The following is a 23,378-nucleotide window of genomic DNA, read 5'->3' as shown; positions in this document are numbered from 1 at the left end:
CACAGGCTCTGCGTGTCCTCCCTTTGTGTCCTCTTCCTCTGTGAATGTGTTGCATGTGTCACAGATTCATTTTATTAACAGCTTTCCCACAGTGAGTTGCATCAGCATTCATTCACAACACATTGCAGAAGGATTCAGATTAATACAGTGATCTTACAGTCAGAATGATCCTGACAGAGTGCCACTGTAAACTATCTTTCATCAGGTAAATTTTAAAGTTCAGTATTTCAAAGCAGGAGTTATGAAGACTCATGCTGGCATTAGGACTAACAATATGTACTTACAAAGTCAAAGTTTTTTAATTATGCTAGAATATTGGAAGATAATCAACTTTTAGTGTTTTCCGCATATTAATTATTCTGAAATAGAGACGGTGACCCTAACTGTACAGAAGCACTAAACAACTGACAATCTAACAGACATCATTGGCCTGAGTCATGCACAGGGAGTCTGATCCTTTGCTGTGAGAGTCTGACAAGCATGTTTCTGGTCAGTTTGGAAGAAATAATATCACAATGTTGATCTTTCTTTCAATATTCCTTCTCTTTTACAACATAAACTGTGATCAAAGCTACTTATGTTCACAGCATGTAATAATACTGACAGTCCAGGGCATTGTGGTCTGTTGAGCTAGGGTTAGGGTTAGCAATTCAGACATATGTAATCAATATTAAACGTCTCTGACGTGGGCCACTGTCCGCAGTGTTGGGAAATCCATACCAGGCTGGAACGAGTCAAGGTAGGTGAGCATCCACGAGAAGACACAGCAGATGCATCCTACTAATACTGACAGGACCAGGAGGCTCCAGAAACCGAGCATCTTCTCTTCAGTGCCATCCTCTCCTGTCACCCTCTCTGCCCGCAGCTCTTTGAGTATGGGGTAGATAAGGGTGCAGAGAAACCCTTATTACTAATTTGTATTATAATTCAATTTTCATGAAATATTCATATTCAGTATCGGTCCTTTTATATTATAACCACGTATCCACCCAGGCTCATGGTGGGGCAGGGCTCTGTCCTGGGATGCTTGAGTACAAGGTAACGTACACCCTGACCAGGTATCCAGTCTGTCAGAATTGTTTTCAATATTTGGTTCAAAAACATGAGTGACAACAGAAATCCAACTAGGATTCTTGCATATGATGAATGAAGTCTGTCTTTGACTGTATTGTCCAGCTGATCCATCAAACCCCCAGCAGGTGAACCTTATTCATGACATAACACGGCAACAATGTAAAAAATGAAACAGCAACAGTCTAAATGTAAAGTGCATTCTAAACTCCTCTTCAATAAATCATATGCAAAGAGTCATTCAGGACTGTAAAACGTGAACTACAGAACCCAGAGTCTTCATCATTAAATCTCTGGTTGCTTCATTTTTCTATCCTATATCAGATACTTTAGGTTAGGTTAGGTAAACTTGCATTCTCATGGTGAGGCAAAGTGTGTGCGTGTCATGAACGGCTATAAAAGGCCTATAATTACAGAACAAAGCGGGGTTTGAGTTCGAGTTGCGGCAGACTGTCACTACTTGTAAATGGAACGCAGCCTTCCTGCGGCGGACAGCTAATAACAGGAATCGGACGCGGTCCACCCAAGTCCACAGCAACCACCATAGCAACCGCCTAGCATGACCTTAAAAACATATTCTGTCTTCATAACTATCAAAAACGTGAAATGATTTGCAAAGTGTGAAAGTGTTACAGCTGCAGAGAGCTATGGCGGTATCTTTGGAAGCTGTTTGCATAGCTAATAATATACGATGTAACCATGGAGACAGTCAGTCACGTGAGCTAGCGGTGCACGTTTACTACAGTGAATAAGGTGATTGCGTGCACAGCGTCCACACGCTGCAGGGGGTAAAGACATTACTTCAATATTGTTTTATATTGATATATATTTGCCTTCTGTTGACCATCACCTCAGGTTCACCATTACAGTTTCAGCATACAGATGCACACTGTCTAAATATGAACACATTCAAAAACTCATGTCTCAGAAATAAGCACAGCTGCTCATGTTTGTCATTAGAGTTTTATTTGTAAGAAAATTATGAACTTCATATTGTGTATCAAATAAAAGAACATTTCACAACTCTGAGTCAACAGAAACAGGAAACAGAAATGTCTCTAATGTAGACGTGTACAGTGTAGTGAAAGCATTAAAAGATCATAAAGGAAACACTAACATTCATGTGAAACTAATTGTAATAAAAATGAGCAGGTGCTTTATAGATGTAAAAGAAAGAATCTGAAAACAACACTTTTTTGGTCTAAGTGATCAAAGTAGAAAACAGAACTGATGTTCAAAAACAAACCGTAGCTGCACTAATATTACACATCTCCATTGTTGTGGTGAACAGACATGTTGCTTTTAAAACCACATGCAGTGTGTGACCGTGACTGTTCATGAACGCCACTTCGCTGAAGCCTTCGCCTTCTTCTTCTTCTTCTTCTAAATTGGAAGCAGAAGGAGCACGAGCTGCTTTGATCTACTGAAAGGAAAAAGCAGAACATCTGAGCTGAAACCAGTCAGCTGAAATCATTAAGATAGAAACAATCGTTCAATGCAGTGTCTCGGGTGGCTTAGCCTGTTACAACTGTTGATACAAGCTAAATACGGTTAACACACAGTGTCAGGGAGCTCCAGTGTGGGAACTAGTGGCTTTAGGTTTGTAGTCATTTAACTTTCATCCATTCATTCATTTAATTCAGGAGGAAGAAATGCCAGGTTGGTGCAGGCTGGTTACATGCATTTGGTCCCATGCTGTCTTTAACTAAATGACTTGGTTCACTTTATGGCTGGGCTGTATGTGGGGTTATATCATGTTATTTGGGCAGGAGTACCTGTCCCCTGTTAGACTTAGAAAGTTTCTCCATAAGTAGAGTTTCTAACTCTTCTAGCACATCTGTGGCTGACAGCTTTTTGGTGGCTCTTTTTACCCCACACTGGTTGTGAGTGTGTAAATAGCCCCACTAGTTCTTTTGGGTTGCAGTTAACTGGGGAGGAAGAGGTGGGTCTGCCATGACTAGATGAATAACAATTATCTGGGATACATAAATTTCATAATGCATGCATATATCTCTATAAACCTGGCCTGAGGGCTGCCATTTTTTACATTCAGTTATTTCTTTGTTGAATCTAAATAATGAATGTGTTACAGTTAGACTGACACTGGTCAGTGTAAATGGCTCATTGGGACACAGAAACCTTTAAATTAAACCCTATCACCTGATATTGAGTGTCAAACAATATCAAAGCTGTAAAAGCTGTTTACAGTCAGAATTTATAAAACTATGATTGTAAATAAATTCAAACAAGTGAGCTTTTCTCTTTGTGCTGAATATCAACACTGTGGTTTCTTAGACTGTAAGCTTTACTTTAGCACAACCAGTTGTAGAAGCTGCCACTCCAAATGTCTTTTGATAACAAGAAAAAAAATACCTTTTCAGTCCACGGCCTGAAGTTCTTCTCCGACATCTTCTGCAATCAGCTTTGTCTGCTGGTTTGAAGACAATAAACCACAAAAAAGATGATTTAGTCACTTTGTCTGCGTCATGCAGCTCGAATGTGTCGTGCAACGATGTTGAATAGCCGTCGTTATCCCTCTGCTGTGTCAGTAGGATTGTACTGTACAGCATCTCATTGATATGTGAGGAATGCTAATGTAACACGATAACAGACTTACATCATTAAAATATAAAGGGCAGGAGATATTTAGATATTTTTATATTTATATTACATTTTATAGCTGACTGATATTACTAAATAGATAGAATTTACTAAATAGCTGGATAAACATGAAAAATATGTCTATAATCACAAATGACCATGAGAGCCAGTAGAATTAATTCAACTGGACACTCAAACGACGTCCTTAAATGCTCTTTAAGTGGCAGAACAAACGAACAAACAGTTAATTTCTTACTTGAGATGAAATCTGCTCAGCTACGTTGAAAACAGCTTCTAACTGGTTCCTCCTTTAACAGGATGACTGCTCAGGGGTAAGGCCATCATGCAGTCCAGCAATCTTTATGGTTCTGCTTTGATTCACCAGGAACTATTAGGGAAACCTTCCAGCGCCTCCTGTGAAAGACACAGGCATAAACACACAAACATTTATTAACATGTTCCACAGTCTTCCAGCTTGATTTTCTCATCCTGTGGACAACAACGAACAGAGATACAGGTTTATTGTTAACTTTTGTAAGGTTTATTTAGTGAACATATCCAGCTGCAGCTCCACTGTGATCCTGAACTGGATAAGCACTTAAGAAAATGTGTCAATAAATGGACATACATCAACTTACTATATTTATCCAAACAGATGGGACCAATAATGCTTCACTGAGTTAGAGACTTTAATGTCTCTTCTATGTAAGAATGTCTCGTGCTGATATACCTGCAAACTTGACAACAAAGGTTTTTCAGACTACATGTAGCTGTCCTCTATGTCTGCTCACACATTTACATTTATGTCACACTTATTTCTGCTTTCCCATTTTATAATTATTACTTACATTTTGATTAGATACCTTGAGTTTGTAAATGATCAGATTACATAATTGGAATACAATGTATCCAATTCAGGGTTGTGGGAGGATGAAGCCTATCCCAGCTGATACAGGACAAAGACAGGCTGCCAGCAATATGTGTAACAGAAAATCCACTTAAATGTTTGATATTTCTTATAATAATCATAATTATGACCATTATTTAAAGGTTTCTTTATAAATACATTTTGATTTTTTATAACCTCTAAAATATAAACCTGAGCCGTTTCAGATTCTGACCTCTGACCTCACTGCAGCTCCCTCTTGGAAGTACGTCTGCTTCTTGTCTTCCCCAGTGTTGACCGCCTGCCCTTGATATCACGTACTGTACCTGAGGAACAAAAAAGGACAAACACTTGCCTTCATTTAAGAAGTACATTCATACAGAGGTAATCTATGGAAACACACTAGTTCAACCTTTGGGAGAAATCAGTTCCTGTGAAACATTTCTGTAAATGAACATCATGTGGAGAATGAATGAAATGAAACAAACATAAGTTAGTAACAAAAATACAGCTGAGTAGAGGCTTTACAAACCACCAGCAGCCATAATGCTGAATTTTAATCTTCAAATGTTTCTGAGCCGTCTTCAACCTGCTTTTAACACATTAAAGTCCCACAGTCAATGCAGCCTGACTCAATCCTAGATGTTCAGCACACAGAGACACAGAGGTGCCGTTTAAAGTTTAGTGATAACCTGAGTCACTGATCATTTGCAGTATTACAGAGTCTGGCAGTCTTTGCATGATGTCCACGTCACTGTAAGTTTCTAGCTGACTCTCAGGTGTGACAGGTGTGCCAGCAGGAAAGAGTAATAATAACCTGCATCCTGAGGTTTGTCATGCAGGATTAAAGGAGCCAGGCTTTGTTCACACAGCTAGGATTGTATTTTACACTGACCCTGGGTCAGTATAAGTATCATACAGTTTAAACGAAGCACTGAAACTTGCACATATTTATTATAGATGCACTGAAGCTAATCGAGATATTTGCTGTCAGTCTGTGGCTGCGATTAAACACTTTACTGGAAACTTTATTAACTAGTAACTTCATCAGTCATGACAGAAGCTAATATTTCTGTGCTAACATCGTTTAAACCGTAACAGCTTTACTCCAATATAAGCTAACGTTTACACCGTAACTTTAATGAAAAGCACAAAAGACAGAGTGGCAACAAGTCTTGTTCCCTGACAGCGATTGGACAGGCATGAAAGGGAGGGCTGCTGAGAGCTGAGACATATTTCTACAACGTTTTTCAGTTTGCCTCTGACAGATTTAATACCACGGAGCAAAAAAGAAATGAATCAACATTCCTTTTCACTGACTTTCTACACCCACTCACACATGTGCACCCACACTGGGCATTAGTGAATTAGTATGTGTTGTGCTCTAAAAGTAGTTATAAAACTTACATTTTTCTGAATCGTTGGGAAAATCTTTAAAGACTATTCTTATTTAATTGTGTTTTGTTTTTGGACACATTTCTAGTCAATTTTTGTAGTTTACTAGCTCCAGGAGGTCAGAGGTTAGACGTGTGATGTCATCAGTAAGCGCAGAAAAACAAACAGTGTCTGAGATGTGGGAGCGATGTTTTGCTGATTATATGCTATGCTGCCTGTAAACTCCAAACCTGAACTGAGGAGAATAAAGTTGCAAAAAAAAGGAGAATGGAGTCATGTCTCTCTGAGGGTGCAACATATGCACTTCATACATATACACATTACTTCATTTATAAACAGCACAGCAGTTGTAGCATCACTGAAGGCCACAACCTTGAGCTTAGTAATGAGGGATCTTCCTCTACAGCGAATTATAGCCTGATGACACCTCTTTGTGGGTTTCATTACCAAATCAAATCCAGTTTGGAATCCATAAACAGATGTAACAGTGTGTGCACACCTAAGATGCCCGGCAATAATCGCATGAGAAGTGCACATTACATAGCTTGGTGGCCTGGATTCTTTTAACAGAACAGGCAGCGTTCAAGTCTATTTTGGCAGCTGTCCTGACACTGAAGGGCATTTCTTGAAGATCAAAGGTAATAAATGAAGCAAAATTACTTTAGTATGGGTATACAGTATATTAGCTAGAATACCAAGGGGGAAATGTATGTTGTCTATGTTTCTTTAAAGCCATCATCATTTAGTTTTCTGGCACAAGCTGGACTTGGACTTATTCAGCTTATAAAACATTAATATTGATGTTGGCATGTAGTTAAAAACATCATTAAAATTATTTTAGACTCCAGTTTCTGGTAAGGTAATGCGTTTACCCTTACATACTGTTTATATTTCATGCCTTTGCAGTCAGTTTTGACCCTATTAAAGACATTAATCAATAAAATTAATTAATATATTTAAAGTATGGAAATAAATGTCCATACTGAATGTTAAACTACTGATTTAAAAGGTGTAAATTGCCTGTCAAACATCAATTAATAGATTAATAACTTTACATCTAAGCTAATGGCAGCTCAGATGCCTTTATAATATTTATAGCTCACAATAACTGATTTCGATTTTTTTATTTTTACATTATTTGTTGCATTGCAGGTGCCAATGCACTGTACTCATTCATTCTCTGACCTCTGTATAACCTCTGTTCCGTATGTGCAGCTTGCATTACCAAAGCTATGCTGTGGTTCTAATTCACTGTTTTGAGATTCTCCAAGGACCGTTCAAAGATCAGCAGGTGACCATGACCGTGTGGTGAGAACACAGACAGTTCTCGTGACAGTGTCAAGGTCCCCCTTGAACTTTGACATCACTGTGCCATAAAAACTACACTGAGACATGGCACATGAAATCCATCTGAATAGATATATGTATATCAGTATAAAAATGTAAAATACTTTTGGTTTTGTGAGCTTTGGATCACTTCTGGAAAACTCATCCAATTTCAGACTAAAAGAATGACATTTGAGGTATTTTCGCTCCTGTCAAATGAGTCAAGTTTGTCCAATATTCTCTCATAAATTTGGCTTCAATTCTTAATTTCATAAAAAGTCCTGAGAAATACTACTAAAAAAACTTAATGTATTCACCAGCTGGTTGCAACCTAGGTCCGTTTGCTGTTGGGGTTGGGAAGCTGGCATTCACTGGGTTTCTATTAGATCTTATTTACTGAAAACTGCTGCCCACTGAAGCTGGAAACATAGTTAATGAGAACAGATCAGTAGACCTGAAAACCAAAACAATGAATGAGAATAAACCAAAAGATCACATCAACCTGGCGTAAACGGCGAGTTGTTTGTAATTTTTCAGTTATTTTGTCATTGCAAATGATTTTTTTCCACATTGCATAGTTATTTGATATTGACGTTATAAAAAGTGCTGATTGGTGCAGCTTTTATCCATCTGGAGCCCTGATCGTTTCATGATTTTATTTTTTTAAGACAAGCTGTCAGTGCCATTTAAAGTGAAGAAAAGCAAAACACCAGAAATTGAACACTTCTTTGAAATTAGTTCTTTGTTTTTTATTGGACAACAAAAAGCAAATGAGGTAACTGAAACAAAGGTTATGCAAAAGTGCAGCCTGACCACACAAATCAACAACACATCTGAAAAATGTAATTACCAACCTACACCAGTGTGTCTCAGCAGCACACCTCAGTAGAAAGTCAAGCATAAGAATGAAAAAGTATCAGAACATTAAAACATTCCTTAGATTGGCACAATAGAAATCTCACCTTCCTCTGCTGAGCCTCGAGAAAGACATTTGTTTTGCAAAGTAATCAGAAAACAGTGCAATGCTACACCTTTTACAAGTAGACTGACACAAAACTCCTCATGCCATACCCTAAATAGACATGACTCAAACCACAGTTTCTATATATGAATCTTCCTACTGTAGCTCAACAGCACATCTGGCTCATGCATAGCCTGATCTACACAGCTGAGATGTCAACATTAAATCACACCGATAGTCTATAAAATACAAAACAAAAGAATAGATCAGTTGTTTCTTTTCAAAATCAGGAGTGGTCAACATGGGCTCTTGTGGTTCCACATGTTACAATTCTACGAGACAGTCTGTGCCAGGGAAGTCTGGAAGGTTAAGCTCATATTTTTTCTGGATGTCATAGGGTAGGAAGCGTCCGGCCAAGAAATGCTTCCCCGTGAAACTCGTGGCACACTTCTTTGGTGCTGTAAGTGAGATGAGAACTTCTGGGTTTATCCCATCCTGACTTCGCTCTTCTACATCCCAACCTGGAAAAAATGCGTTTAAGGAAAGGAGCTTTTTAATAAATTTGTGCCATTTTCAGCAGTTAGTGTATATGGAGTAGGATGAACTCATAGTGATCTGATTTTAGCGCAAGAGTTATTCTCTAAATGTGCCTCTAGACTTGGAAAACTGAGAGAGCATAAAATTAGCCAGCCAAAACGGACTACTGATGTTGGGAAAAAAAGTGAATGGAAAAGAACAAATTGAAAATGAGGAAAACGGCTCATAAAAATCAACTCTGAAGGCTCCAAAGCTATAGCTGGTCTGCTGTTCAGCAGCCAATGCTAAAAATGTGATTGTTTCCACTACTGCAAACTGTATTTGTTTGCGAGGAAATCAACAGTGTGTCGTTTTACAGAAGTTACTCACTCAGGTCGAACAGTTTTGGTGCACTGGTTCTACGTGACACGTTCAGTGTGAACAGGGCTGTAAAACAGGTTTATGGTTATATGCAGCCTGTGTAAAAGGCAAGTCTTCATTAAGTATGATACCTAAAGACATTTAGTGTCTATTTTTGACCTCTACTTTTATAGTTCCTCACTGGTTGCCCTGTTGATATTGGGTAATAAAACTAGATTAAAAATGTAGAGGTGTCTGTTTAAGAGTTTTAAACAGGGCGTCACATGTGGTGAAGCCAGTCATCTCTATTTACTTTTCAAGTATTTTGCTGCTTTTGTTCCCAGACTCTGCTTTATGCGTCATCATGGTATGATACACCTCTAGTGTTGCCTAAAGATGTGTCATACCACCTCCAGTTTAAGCTCTGTAATGTGTCACCCATGTTGTTCAATGGTTCATCAGATGTGTCAGGTCAAATTGAGGGCTCCCTTGCAATCAGCACTGCTAAGCGGGAGAAGAGGCTCCTGAATGGGATTATCCAGAATCTTCTTCCAGCTGTCGGTCCTTCTGTCAAGTCCATTGTTCTGGCATATAGCTCTACAGTCTCAAGTAAAATGGTAGGCGGAGCACAAACCTTTATTTTGCTGTTGTACTAGCACAATGTCAAAGCTCAGAAAGCTCGTTGGTTGAGCTGTGTTGTAAGATAAATGTTCTTGCTTTCCAGGTACGTCAAATCCTCAGTTTCTGCCCCAATATTACTCATCTAGACCTGACGCAGACTGACGTTACAGACTTTGCATTTGACAGGTTAGTATTAAAAATGAATACTGAAATGCTAACTGTTTATGACAAAGCGGATGTACATAAAACTCAGAAAACTTATGTTGAGTCTATCCTTTCCTTTTTAGCTTGTCACTCTCTGGAGCACCTGGATTTGTCGGGGTGTGAGAAAATCACTGATCACACCTTGAAGAAACTGTCTTTTGGGCTGGGTGACCTCATGTCTTCCACCTGCATTGACAAACGCTCAGACAAGCGAGCCAAGCTTCTTAAGAGTTCCCCAGGTCCCATCACGCTTGTTGGTGAGAGAAACCTACATCCAGTGGGACGAAAGCAGGCCATAATTTTCAATCAGTAATCAAATTACTGACCTCTGTCATCATTTTAAGTGGGGGAACTTGCACAATCGGTGGCTGACTAAATACTTTTTTGCCCCACTGTATAACACACTTATATGATGCAAAGATGCAGAGTGACAGGGTTTTCATGAGTCAATATCAATATGAAAGCAAACAGCCAACAAACACAAGTCAGTGTACTGATGACAATGGCCAATTTCTCAGGACTTCCACAGCAGCCAGCAGATATCTAGAGAAGTCATTACTTATTAATGCAAAAACTAAATAATAAAAAACATGATAAAAAAAAAAGCTAAATGACATGTATATATGATGAATAACGTGGCAGAAGGACTATCCACAGTTTAAATTTATAATGGCTTGTGTGAATTTTTAACTGACTCTTAAGTAGATGCTAGAAGCATCTTGCATTTATGAGACAGAATACTTTAAATCTTGTTTTCTTACCAAAAATGTGCACGACAGCAACCACAATAGTTATAAAACATAACATTTTAAATGATTATAATTCGAAACAGCTTTTTTAATTGTCCTGGTGTGAAAACTGAGAGAAGTCATGTAAATAAAATGCCTGTCCAATCCTGTCAAGTCTGACTTGAAATCAAACGGGTTGTTTAGTCTCTTCTGCCCAGTGCTGGAGCCAGTGGGACTACTACTTATCTTTAGGACTACTTATCTCTTTCAGCTGTTTAAGCAGGAAATGGATAGATGGATGGATGTTATTTGTACAATATAGTGAAATTCCATATATGCTCCAAAACATTTCCTGTTGTGTAGTTTTAACATTTCTTTAGTTGGAACAACAAAAAACGGTAAAGAAAAATTAATAAAGTCTGACATTTTAAATGGAAATTGGACAGAATCCACACCAGGACCGTAGCAGTGGCGGACATGTAGCTCACAAGCATGCATTCAGCCCCTACATGAATGTATTCAGGGCTGTAACAAGTTCAAAATAAGGTTGAAGATTGAATTTTGACAAACCTACTCTCCTAAAGGACCATTAATCTGCATGCAATCAAAAGCCTGATCAAACAGAACTTGTGGACTACGCATATATTCACCCGTTTATCGAGATTAGGAAAAGCAACAAGTGCTTTTCACACTTATAGTGTGGCCGCGGCTGGTTGTGAGGAGAGAGCGTCTTTAGAAGGCTCAGGGCCCTGCTCGCTTTATCTTGCAGAGGAACTTTTTTTTTTTTATCTCAGCCTGCTAGACCAGAGTCCTGAAAGGCTCATTCAGGCAATGACAATCCAAGTAAAGAGGGACAGCAAGTAAGGGGGAGAAGCAGCATAGAGGATAGAGAAGCATCAATGTTCTCTATTCAGGATGGGTGTCCATGAGGAAGGCTTCAGTCCAGACAACCCCCACCATTTATCATGCTGCTCCCTTTGGAGTGATCAGAATCACAAATGCTATGTAACAGACTGGAAAAAACTGATAGTGTAAAATACACAGAGTAGAGCCTGCAATGAAGACTCAAGTAGATACAAGAGAGTGAGGGGTTAAAAAAGCAGAGTTTGGAGCTCTGCAGTCTTGTTAAAAACTAATGACCTGTTTAAAGCCTTAGTGGAGAGTAAAAGTACAGAGTGAACCATGATGGTGAGCCAGGGTGACATTGCCCTGCTGCAGAGAATCACCCAGCCTGAAGCACAGAGCCAATCGCTCTCCGACTCTGCTGGTCTAGCCTGTGGGAGACAGAGAAAGGGGAGGAGCGGTGCTGCAGCCCCCTGCACACTGCACTGGAACTGGGCCTCCTTTCAGGGGGAAACAGGGCTTTTGAGCCCACCCAGGCCTGGCAGGGAGTTTCGTGATGAAAATGCAAATGAAAGTGCAAACTCTGACATTTTTGTTTTAAAATGACAGACCAGGTTCAAGCCATACAAAAACAAGTGGATATAATTACATTGTAAATATAAAATGCTTGTCCCCCTCAAACTGGGACAATTGTAACCACTTGTTTGTACACTGAGGCCAGGACTCAATAAAAACCCTTCAGCAGTAGCGCAGTGTCCAAAATCAGCACTCTTATGCAATCGCTTCTGTACACAGTAAAAGTCATTCAACATGCTAATAAAGTACAAAAACTCTACTGGAAAGAGGCTCATTGAAAGCCATGTAAATTTCAGATTTTCCAAATAATTTCATCAATCTGGACCATTTTTTAAAAAATGCATAGATAAAATAATAATATGGTCAACGGACCTTAGCAATGGATGCTTTGTCAGCTTTCTTTTTTTTGATGGAGCTTTTCACTGAATATAACAATAAACTTCATTCATTTGTCCACTACAGCTGATCGTGCCCACTCAGGATAACATTCGTGATTTGAGCAAACACAGAAGTAGCTCTCAGTTCTGAAGAGAGTTTTAAAAACAACTTAAAGAAGATTTAAAGAAGACAAGGCCGAGAGGAAGACAAACGCAGGAGAGGCGTGCAGTCAACTTTCAAAATAAAGGACCTGATGCAGAGGAAACGCAGTACCTCTGAAGCAATCCTGGCATGGTTTTAAAGCAGAAAACAAACCCGCGACACACATTAGGGGTACTTCCTTTACCACCAATTTGTGATTTCAATCTCCCCCTCATGCCTGGTGAAAGGAGGCACTCTTATTCCAATTTCTACTTCCATATTTGTATTTTTTTTTAAATTCTACTAGAGTAGCGTTAAATGATTTCAAGTATAGAAAAATGTTCATTTATTTTATAATGCACCCACTTAGTTCATCTCCCAGAAACAAGCTGTTGGAAGCTAGATGCAAGAGTGTGCATAAGACTGTCTTAAACTGGGGGTGGGGGCTAATATCCGGTGCGAATCCATGGAGACAGTGCTGTTGTTTCTGCAGGAGACTTTCATAAAGAAGCACCATCAACCCTGACCAAACATCACCCTGGAGAGCACAAGAAGCTTCTAACAGGAACATATGGCGAGCTAAAGAGCTTCAACCACATGAATGCTATATAAAAAAAAAAAAAAAAAAAGTCTCTCTCTCACACTCACACACACACACACACACACACACAAAAATCATTCTCATCTCTATTGCTTTTAACCCTCCCTGGCAGGATGGGAAGTGTACATCTCTGGATGAATGTTGCTGTGGAAAAAGCGCTGTCCCGATTTCAAGCTCAACTGCCAGACAGCCAAGAGAACAGCCATCTACAACACAGGATTTATTTTGGTCAAATCAAGTCGTCTTTTTTTCATTACAAGACTTCAATTGTTCAACATCTGCAGTGAAAGTTTATAGAAGTGATTATACAGCAACAGCAGCCACTGTCGTGTTGCTGTAACACAAGGTCGCTACTTTAAGAATACGCAGATGGCTAATGACTCTTAGCCTCTTTAAACATTTATAATCCATGATTACCAACAGCAGCAAAGTCCCACTTCAGCCCCCAAAAAGCAAAAGAGATAGTTTGCAGGCCACAAGACATTTGAGGGACATTAATTTTTCAACACCAAAAGCACTAAGAGTGTTACTTAGGGACAATTTAATACCACCCAGCTGCTAAATTTCAGCTAAAATAGTAGATAAGTGGTGTGGTGAAAGAAATATTTAGGTTTGCAGACACTGTATAAATAATTACAGTATGAGCACTGAGAAAGCACAAGTTACACCAGGCAGCTGTTTCATAACCCCATTAGACCGCATTAGGTTGTTAATACTTGTAGTAGTTGTTATTGCTACCCCAAAACAAAACTTAAATAATAATTTCTGGTGAATAAAGCACCACTGCAGATTAGGCCTGCACAATAAATCGAAAATCTATTGTCATCGCGATATCAGCCTCCGCGATGGGCTCATCGCAAAAGACGACATAAACTGCGATAACTGGGTACCTTAAAATGTTTACACACGTGCTTTAAAGAATTTACCAATCAAAGAAACCCCTTTACACATTTGACCAGTCGAATAGAGCTCTTCACGGCATTAACCAATCAAATGGATTAGAGGCCCGCCTCCTACGCAGGTGGGGAGCGAACAATGCTGCAGCAACGAATCAGATTTGTAAAGGCTGAGAGCGAGACGCATGACGAGAACGCCACTGACTATGAACTCATGCCTAAAAAAAAAAAGTACCTCGCTTATTTGGAGGTACTTTGGATTTGATAAAGACGATGTTCTCCAAACACAGGTACTCTGCAAAACTTGCCGAACACTCGTGGCAACCACCAGAGGAAACACGACTAATCTCCACCATCATCTTCAATATAACCACAGAGAACTGTTTGAATAGTTCCAGAAAGACAGGGCTAGCCAAACAAAGGTTGCTAATGTTAAGACAAAGAGCACCGCAGTCCAACAGCCGTCTCTGTATCAGAGTTTTTCAAGTGGAACAACTTATGAGAAAACGTTGAAGCGGCACAAAGAAATAACAGAGACCATTACACATTTTTTGACAAAGACATGGTGCCTATAAATACAGTTAGCAGAGAGGGCTTCACCAGTCTGATACATAAAGTGGACCGGATATACCGCATCCCCTTACGAAACTACTTTTCCCATGTCGCCATTCCACAAATGTACGAAACATGCCGCTGGACTGTCATGTTTGAACTGAGCCAAGCTGAAAACTACGCAAGCACTACAGTAAAGTTTCCTCTCCAGTTTTGACTTACATCATAACTACTTGGTGAGTGGTAAAATGATGAACAACTGCATTGAGATAATTTGCAGTATAATTTAAGTTAAGTTTATTTAAATCTAATTCTAGAGACCGGGAAGGATGTCTTTCAGAATTCAAGCCTCAGAAATTTTTTTATGGGGGCAATGTTTCAATGTTAAAGTGCATTTTGTTGTTACACTGCTAATACAGCAGCTTTCATTAAATAAAACTGTTGTAGTAAAATGGAAATTATTTATTCATTTTTTGTTTTGTTTTTGCTATTTATTTTATCGCAAGTCATATCGTTATCGCAGTATTGATCACAGTTATCGCACATCGCAGATTTTCCTAATATCGTGCAGCCCTACTGCAGATTATAAATAATTAAAAAGAAAATGTAAAAGGCCTGCATTATAGAGGACATCTCTTGGAACTGAGGCTACAAGCTCACAGGCTAGCTTTCAATGTCAATCCCACAGTAAAGCCCACTCTATTATCGTTTTTGAGTCTAGTGGGATCATAATTTACAAAATAACATTATGTTAAATTCAATATGACTTGAAATTACCAAATGAAACCATACATTTTTGTTACTATATTTTTTTAAACAACCAGAGTGCTCGCCACCTGCTGGTCAGTATAGGAATTAAAGGCTTGAGGCACTTTTTCCATCGGTTTCACTTTTCAAACCCAGAATCTGTTCTCTTGTGCTACTGAATTTTAGGCATTTTATGGGTATTTTTTACAATGACTGACTAACTAGAGTCATGGTTTGCACCAGTCCACTGCTGTTTTATGAATTCAGATTTTCTTCCATTACACTTTCTTAAAAAAAAATCTGAACTGGAAGGCATGCAAACAGGCACAGGCAACTAGCTAAATCAACTGATGTGGGAACTGCTCCAAGAAAAAAAAAGTCAAAGGAAAAGAGCAAAGGAAAAAGGGTGTCCCAGTGAAAAGAAACTCAACTTGAATCCTCAGGATCCAGGTAACAGCAACATTACTAACGTGAAACAAGACTCAACTGAACTGGAAGGTAAAATTCGCTGCTCGATTTGTAAAATATATGGTGCCGAGGTGACAGATATATGGAGAGCAGCAATGGAGATCCGGGGGTAAGATGCTAATGCAGCTCAATGAGATTAACATTAAGCAGGGAAACGGATAAGAAATTGTCATAGTTAAAAGTAATTGCCAAAAGAACAATCAGACACAAAAGTAGGACTTGTGGTTCCTCCCCAGTTTTCAAACATGAATGTTATAGTGTGATGTATAAGCAGTAACAAGTGGGGGAAAATTGCACTAGAAGCTGTGAACACTAACCTGTGTTTATACACTGGAAAGCGGTACAGACAGATCAGAGAAAGCGAGAGAGCCAAGCCCAAATGTGCAGAGCATCAGCTGGTGTGAGCAATAACTCTTGTATTGCAGATAATGCAATTAGACCTGTGCACTAAAGGGATTTAGCTGTTATAGTGTTCCCTTCCACAACACTGGATTATAACTGAATTACTCGAGTTTTACTCTACAGCATAGCAACACGTCAACAACCAGCGAGTAGGCATGCATAAAATGTATGCAATGTCATGGAGGAAAGACTAGGTCGTATGGGGATAATTGTACTAACAGCTTGCCTTTACACATGTCATGTTTGCAAGAGACGTTTTAAAGAAAATATAGCAGACCTTTCTGTGAGACTGTTGCACATGGTTCCAGCACACTGTTAAACTGTTATGACGAAAAGTCCTGGAAAAAGGCCAAGGCACAAACACTGCATCTGTTCTCTGAGTCAAGGAGCAGCACAGCAGTGACCATTTTTTGCTTTCTTAGCAAAGTGTGTGAGTGTATTTGGCCAGTCCACCCTAATTCAGTGCAGATGTAACGTGTAACTGCTAGCCTTCCTTCATGTGTCTGGCATCCCAAACTAACCAAAGAGCAAATCTGGGAAAAACTGTATATAGCTCAGCGTCCTCATTAGCATAAGCTGAAAGTGTAGTCCTGTGTATTCTACAACCCAGTTTACCTGCATGAGAAACCCATTTCTGAATTTTAGATTTCTCCTCTTCTTCTTATCTGTGGACAATCCCTTAGCTCTTATTAAAGTCCAGTCTCTGTTAACTGGTTAGCCCTTCCTGTGTTTCCCTGCCAGGAGGTTGACCGTAATTTGACATAAAATATAAAGGCCTAATTAGCAAAATTTAGTATGATGATAATTTCTTTGTAGATCATTTAATGATAAAAAGAACAGAAGTGAGTGCTGTATCTCAGCTGTTGCATGTAAGATCTTTGCTGGAGATTCCCACATTTCTTAAACAAACAAACAAACAAACAAACATGACTTTCAAACAGTTCATCTTTTGTAAATTAGGGCAGGATTATTTTCAAAAAACAGCCTTGATAAAAATATCAGGCCACTATAAAATGTCTTATGTTTATGTTTTCATCCCACCTATATTTTGCAAGTCATTATGACAAATTACAAAAAGCAGTTTTTAGGCATTGATTTAAGGGAAGAAGCTTTTGAAATCCACAATGCCCTATCACCAGTGGTCTCAAACTCTGGTCGTTAAGGCCTGGTGTCCAGAAACTTTTCTATGTGTCCCTGTTACAACACACCTGAATAACATTAGTAGGTCATTAGCAAAACTCTACAGAACGTGACTGCATGCTGAGGTGGTAATTCAGCCATTTGATTCATGTTATAGCAGCTCATGAGTGAATGGACATGATGCAATGACAGTACTTTTAGAAGTACATTTTTCCAAACACTTAAATTACTTAAATTTGAGTAGTCTTCGGGGATGCCACTTCAACACAGTCAAATTCTATACTCTCACTAATGACCTACAAATGTTATTCAGGTGTTTTGTAACAGGGACACGTGGAAAAGCTTCAGGACACCGGCCCTTGAAGAGTGGAGTTTGAGACCCCTGTCCTATGTAAATATTTAATTGTCCCTAAACTGCTAGTCGTGAGCTGCTCTAATGTGAAACAAACACATATAGTTCTGTAAAGGTTTACAAAGAGATTTCTAAGGATCTGGAGACCCCAGAAAACAGAAACCCTCCCAGATGTTGTAGCTGAACAGGCAAAAACAAGTTGCCTAATAATATCTCGATGATAACCAAGAGCTGTGCTGACTAACTGCACTAAACTGAATCATCTATAGTGAGAGAAAAACACCAGCATTAAAGTCAAACAAGGTGCTGTTACTGTGATGTCCCAGAGTTCCTTTACTACTTCAGGACCTACATCAACTCATCAGGTCCTGGGCTTAAGTTTAATCACACTTAGGATCTGAAGCACACAAGCAAGTCCAATTGAATGAATGAAACAAAACACTTGGTGTAAACGAATCAGTCTGGACTTTAATGAAATTAAGATACTTGGTATGACTTGAAAACCCTATCCATCCATCCATCCATCCATCCATTCGCTTCCGCTTATCCTTTTCAGGGGGCACTGGAGCCTATCCCAGCTGTCATAGGGCGAGAGGCAGGGTACACCCTGGACAGGTCGCCAGTCTGTCGCAGGGCCAACACACAGGGACAGACAACCATTCGCACTCACATTCATTCGCAGATACACACCTAGTGACAATTTGGATTATCCAATTAACCTATCCCCACAAGCTGCATGTCTTTGGACGGTGGGAGGAAGCCGGAGTACCCGGAGGGAACCCACGCAAACACCGGGAGAACATGCAAACTCCACACAGAAAGACCCCGGCCTGATGTTGGAATTCAACTCAGGACCTTCTTGCTGTGCGGCAACAGTGCTAACCACCGTGGTACTTGGTATGACTTGAAAAACCCTATATTGGGCCTTAATTAAGACTTTTTTTTTCTTTTTTTGCCTGTCCTGTTTGGATCTAATTAAGAAAATTCTGAAATTATAGTGGACCAAAATCAACCAGTGATGTAAACCAGTCATTACCAGTTACTGTAAATGCTTGATGGTAATTGTTGCTATCAGGGCTTCCACAGCTGGGTATTAGAGACCAACATGTTTTTACATTAGACCAGGTTGTTCTGGTTCAAAAATGAAATCATCACTTTAAAACTGCTTTTTGTATTTATCCAGGTCATCCTTGTTAGATGATTTGAAACATGTGAAAAAAGCATAAACAAAATAAATCTGCAAAGAAGAAAGACCTTTCTCAGCACTGTACCGCAGACAAAACCTTTACTTACCAGACTTGCGACGATCAGATCAGTATCCTAGAGAAAGGAAACAACACATCAGATCACTGTTTAATGACTTACACTGTTGAACCTCTTCACACACAATCCAATTTACTGTGACATGAAATAACTAGTAAGATCCTCAATTTCTTCAAGCCTTTATGAACTCACTGTAGTCTAAAGAGGACAAACTTTAGTTACAGAGTCTCACATGACGATAACATGTGTAATAAAGGCATGCATACTACAGAAGTGCAAAGAAGAGGCACCAATATTTGTTGGTACAGATTATGGCTTTTTAGCTCCATCATTTTCTATCACAAGTCAGTGCTTAATAAAGTGTGAAAAACCACAACTGTTAGAATCAACAGAAAACCTCACCAGGTTTTAGTTCTGATCTGAATATGTAAATCCTAAAATACATGTAAATTCTGACATGTTATAGTAACAACAGTGGCACACCATTTTGCAATTACAAAAATTATAATAAAGAGTCCTTCCATTGTACCTGTTGGCAGGAATCTTTTTGTATTTTGCAATATTTCCCTTTTATATAAAATTTTCAAACACATTGTATCAAGCAAATTATTAAGAAACTGATTTAAACTTAGTGTATATAAATTACACACAGGCTTTAACATACACAACATTGCCTACTCACAACTCTGGTTCTCTTAGTTTTTTATTATTGCTTAAATGTTTAACCTACCACTTCTGTTCACTCAGGCAAAAATACTTCTATAGTGGTCTGACTTTAATGTAATACATAAGCAGAATATGAGTGAAGATATAAAGCAACAACTGTGGTGCTCTTAAGTGTTTAAGCTACCACTTACACCAACTCACCTAAAATGCGTTCATCAATAAATGGTAATGTCACAAAAACCAAACTACGTTAGGTAAGTTGCTAAACATGTTACACAGTGACAATGTCATATTACTGCAGTTACAATTGCTGCTTACTTACCAGCAAAGGCAAAACCGAAGTTCTGTTTCACTCTGTAACAAAAAGAACAAAAATACAGAATCAGACAACTGAAATCAGCATCAGAGTCAATACTGCATCACAATCTGTAGTGGAAAAAAAAATCAGTTAAATTCTTTGTTTACAACAGCTTTACTATAAACACCCCACCTTCTCTTTCTGCACCTTATTAAAGATTTCTGTCTTTATTAAGGTGATGTGTCGTTTTATCCATCTGCAATTCCACAGAAATTCCTCATTAACGTAAAGCTCTAATACTTTGGTGCTATTACATAACACAGCAGATACCACAAGCAATGATTTGCTCGCACTGCACACTTGATCAAATGATAACATCACAGTTTCAAAGCGTGCAACAATCACAAATAATACTTGATACTATAAATGCTTGATGGTAGTTCTTCGTATCAGGGCTTCCACAGCTGGGTATTGGAGACCAGCATGTTCTCACATTAGAACAGATAGCTCTGGTTTGGTTTTCTCTGCTTCATACTTGAAATCATCACTTTAAAATGCTTTTTTGTATTTATTCATATCATCCCTGTTAGATGATTTGAAACATGTGAAAAAAGCATAAACAAAATAAATCTGCAAAGAAGAAAGACCTTTCTCAGCACTGTACCGCAGACAAAACCTTTACTTACCAGACTTGCGACGATCAGATCAGTATCCTAGAGAAAGGAAACAACACATCAGATCACTGTTTAATGACTTACACTGTTGAACCTCTTCACACACAATCCAATTTACTGTGACATGAAATAACTAGTAAGATCCTCAATTTCTTCAAGCCTTTATGAACTCACTGTAGTCTAAAGAGGACAAACTTTAGTTACAGAGTCTCACATGACGATAACATGTGTAATAAAGGCATGCATACTACAGAAGTGCAAAGAAGAGGCACCAATATTTGTTGGTACAGATTATGGCTTTTTAGCTCCATCATTTTCTATCACAAGTCAGTGCTTAATAAAGTGTGAAAAACCACAACTGTTAGAATCAACAGAAAACCTCACCAGGTTTTAGTTCTGATCTGAATATGTAAATCCTAAAATACATGTAAATTCTGACATGTTATAGTAACAACAGTGGCACACCATTTTGCAATTACAAAAATTATAATAAAGAGTCCTTCCATTGTACCTGTTGGCAGGAATCTTTTTGTATTTTGCAATATTTCCCTTTTATATAAAATTTTCAAACACATTGTATCAAGCAAATTATTAAGAAACTGATTTAAACTTAGTGTATATAAATTACACACAGGCTTTAACATACACAACATTGCCTACTCACAACTCTGGTTCTCTTAGTTTTTTATTATTGCTTAAATGTTTAACCTACCACTTCTGTTCACTCAGGCAAAAATACTTCTATAGTGGTCTGACTTTAATGTAATACATAAGCAGAATATGAGTGAAGATATAAAGCAACAACTGTGGTGCTCTTAAGTGTTTAAGCTACCACTTACACTAACTCACCTAAAATGCGTTCATCAATAAATGGTAATGTCACAAAAACCAAAGTACGTTAGGTAAGTTGCTAAACATGTTACACAGTGACAATGTCATATTACTGCAGTTACAATTGCTGCTTACTTACCAGCAAAGGCAAAACCGAAGTTCTGTTTCACTCTGTAACAAAAAGAACAAAAATACAGAATCAGACAACTGAAATCAGCATCAGAGTCAATACTGCATCACAATCTGTAGTGGAAAAAAAAATCAGTTAAATTCTTTGTTTACAACAGCTTTACTATAAACACCCCACCTTCTCTTTCTGCACCTTATTAAAGATTTCTGTCTTTATTAAGGTGATGTGTCGTTTTATCCATCTGCAATTCCACAGAAATTCCTCATTAACGTAAAGCTCTAATACTTTGGTGCTATTACATAACACAGCAGATACCACAAGCAATGATTTGCTCGCACTGCACACTTGATCAAATGATAACATCACAGTTTCAAAGCGTGCAACAATCACAAATAATACTTGATACTATAAATGCTTGATGGTAGTTCTTCGTATCAGGGCTTCCACAGCTGGGTATTGGAGACCAGCATGTTCTCACATTAGAACAGATAGCTCTGGTTTGGTTTTCTCTGCTTCATACTTGAAATCATCACTTTAAAATGCTTTTTTGTATTTATTCATATCATCCCTGTTAGATGATTTGAAACATGTGAAAAAAGCATAAACAAAATAAATCTGCAAAGAAGAAAGACCTTTCTCAGCACTGTACCTCAGACAAAACCTTTACTTACCAGACTTGCGACGATCAGATCAGTATCCTAGAGAAAGGAAACAACACATCAGATCACTGTTTAATGACTTACACTGTTGAACCTCTTCACACACAATCCAATTTACTGTGACATGAAATAACTAGTAAGATCCTCAATTTCTTCAAGCCTTTATGAACTCACTGTAGTCTAAAGAGGACAAACTTTAGTTACAGAGTCTCACATGACGATAACATGTGTAATAAAGGCATGCATACTACAGAAGTGCAAAGAAGAGGCACCAATATTTGTTGGTACAGATTATGGCTTTTTAGCTCCATCATTTTCTATCACAAGTCAGTGCTTAATAAAGTGTGAAAAACCACAACTGTTAGAATCAACAGAAAACCTCACCAGGTTTTAGTTCTGATCTGAATATGTAAATCCTAAAATACATGTAAATTCTGACATGTTATAGTAACAACAGTGGCACACCATTTTGCAATTACAAAAATTATAATAAAGAGTCCTTCCATTGTACCTGTTGGCAGGAATCTTTTTGTATTTTGCAATATTTCCCTTTTATATAAAATTTTCAAACACATTGTATCAAGCAAATTATTAAGAAACTGATTTAAACTTAGTGTATATAAATTACACACAGGCTTTAACATACACAACATTGCCTACTCACAACTCTGGTTCTCTTAGTTTTTTATTATTGCTTAAATGTTTAACCTACCACTTCTGTTCACTCAGGCAAAAATACTTCTATAGTGGTCTGACTTTAATGTAATACATAAGCAGAATATGAGTGAAGATATAAAGCAACAACTGTGGTGCTCTTAAGTGTTTAAGCTACCACTTACACTAACTCACCTAAAATGCGTTCATCAATAAATGGTAATGTCACAAAAACCAAACTACGTTAGGTAAGTTGCTAAACATGTTACACAGTGACAATGTCATATTACTGCAGTTACAATTGCTGCTTACTTACCAGCAAAGGCAAAACCGAAGTTCTGTTTCACTCTGTAACAAAAAGAACAAAAATACAGAATCAGACAACTGAAATCAGCATCAGAGTCAATACTGCATCACAATCTGTAGTGGAAAAAAAAA

The 23,378-nt window shown here is 38.3% G+C and overlaps 1 long non-coding RNA gene across 1 annotated transcript; it reads right to left on the bottom strand.

Annotated features, from left to right (window-relative positions):
• Nucleotides 1-1,971: 1,971 nt before the first annotated feature.
• Nucleotides 1,972-5,776, bottom strand: LOC113019162 (uncharacterized). The gene is made up of 4 exons (XR_003271962.2): nt 4,794-5,776; nt 3,929-4,086; nt 3,445-3,502; nt 1,972-2,494 (listed from the first exon to the last, which is right to left on the bottom strand). It is a non-coding gene; the product is annotated as an uncharacterized LOC113019162 (long non-coding RNA).
• Nucleotides 5,777-23,378: the final 17,602 nt, after the last annotated feature.

Source organism: Astatotilapia calliptera, chromosome 23, assembly GCF_964374335.1.
Source record: "Astatotilapia calliptera chromosome 23, fAstCal68.1, whole genome shotgun sequence".
Taxonomy (NCBI): Eukaryota; Metazoa; Chordata; class Actinopteri; order Cichliformes; family Cichlidae; genus Astatotilapia; species Astatotilapia calliptera.
The sequence above is the reverse complement of the archived record's forward strand: the minus strand, read 5'-3'. Positions and strand labels throughout refer to the sequence as shown.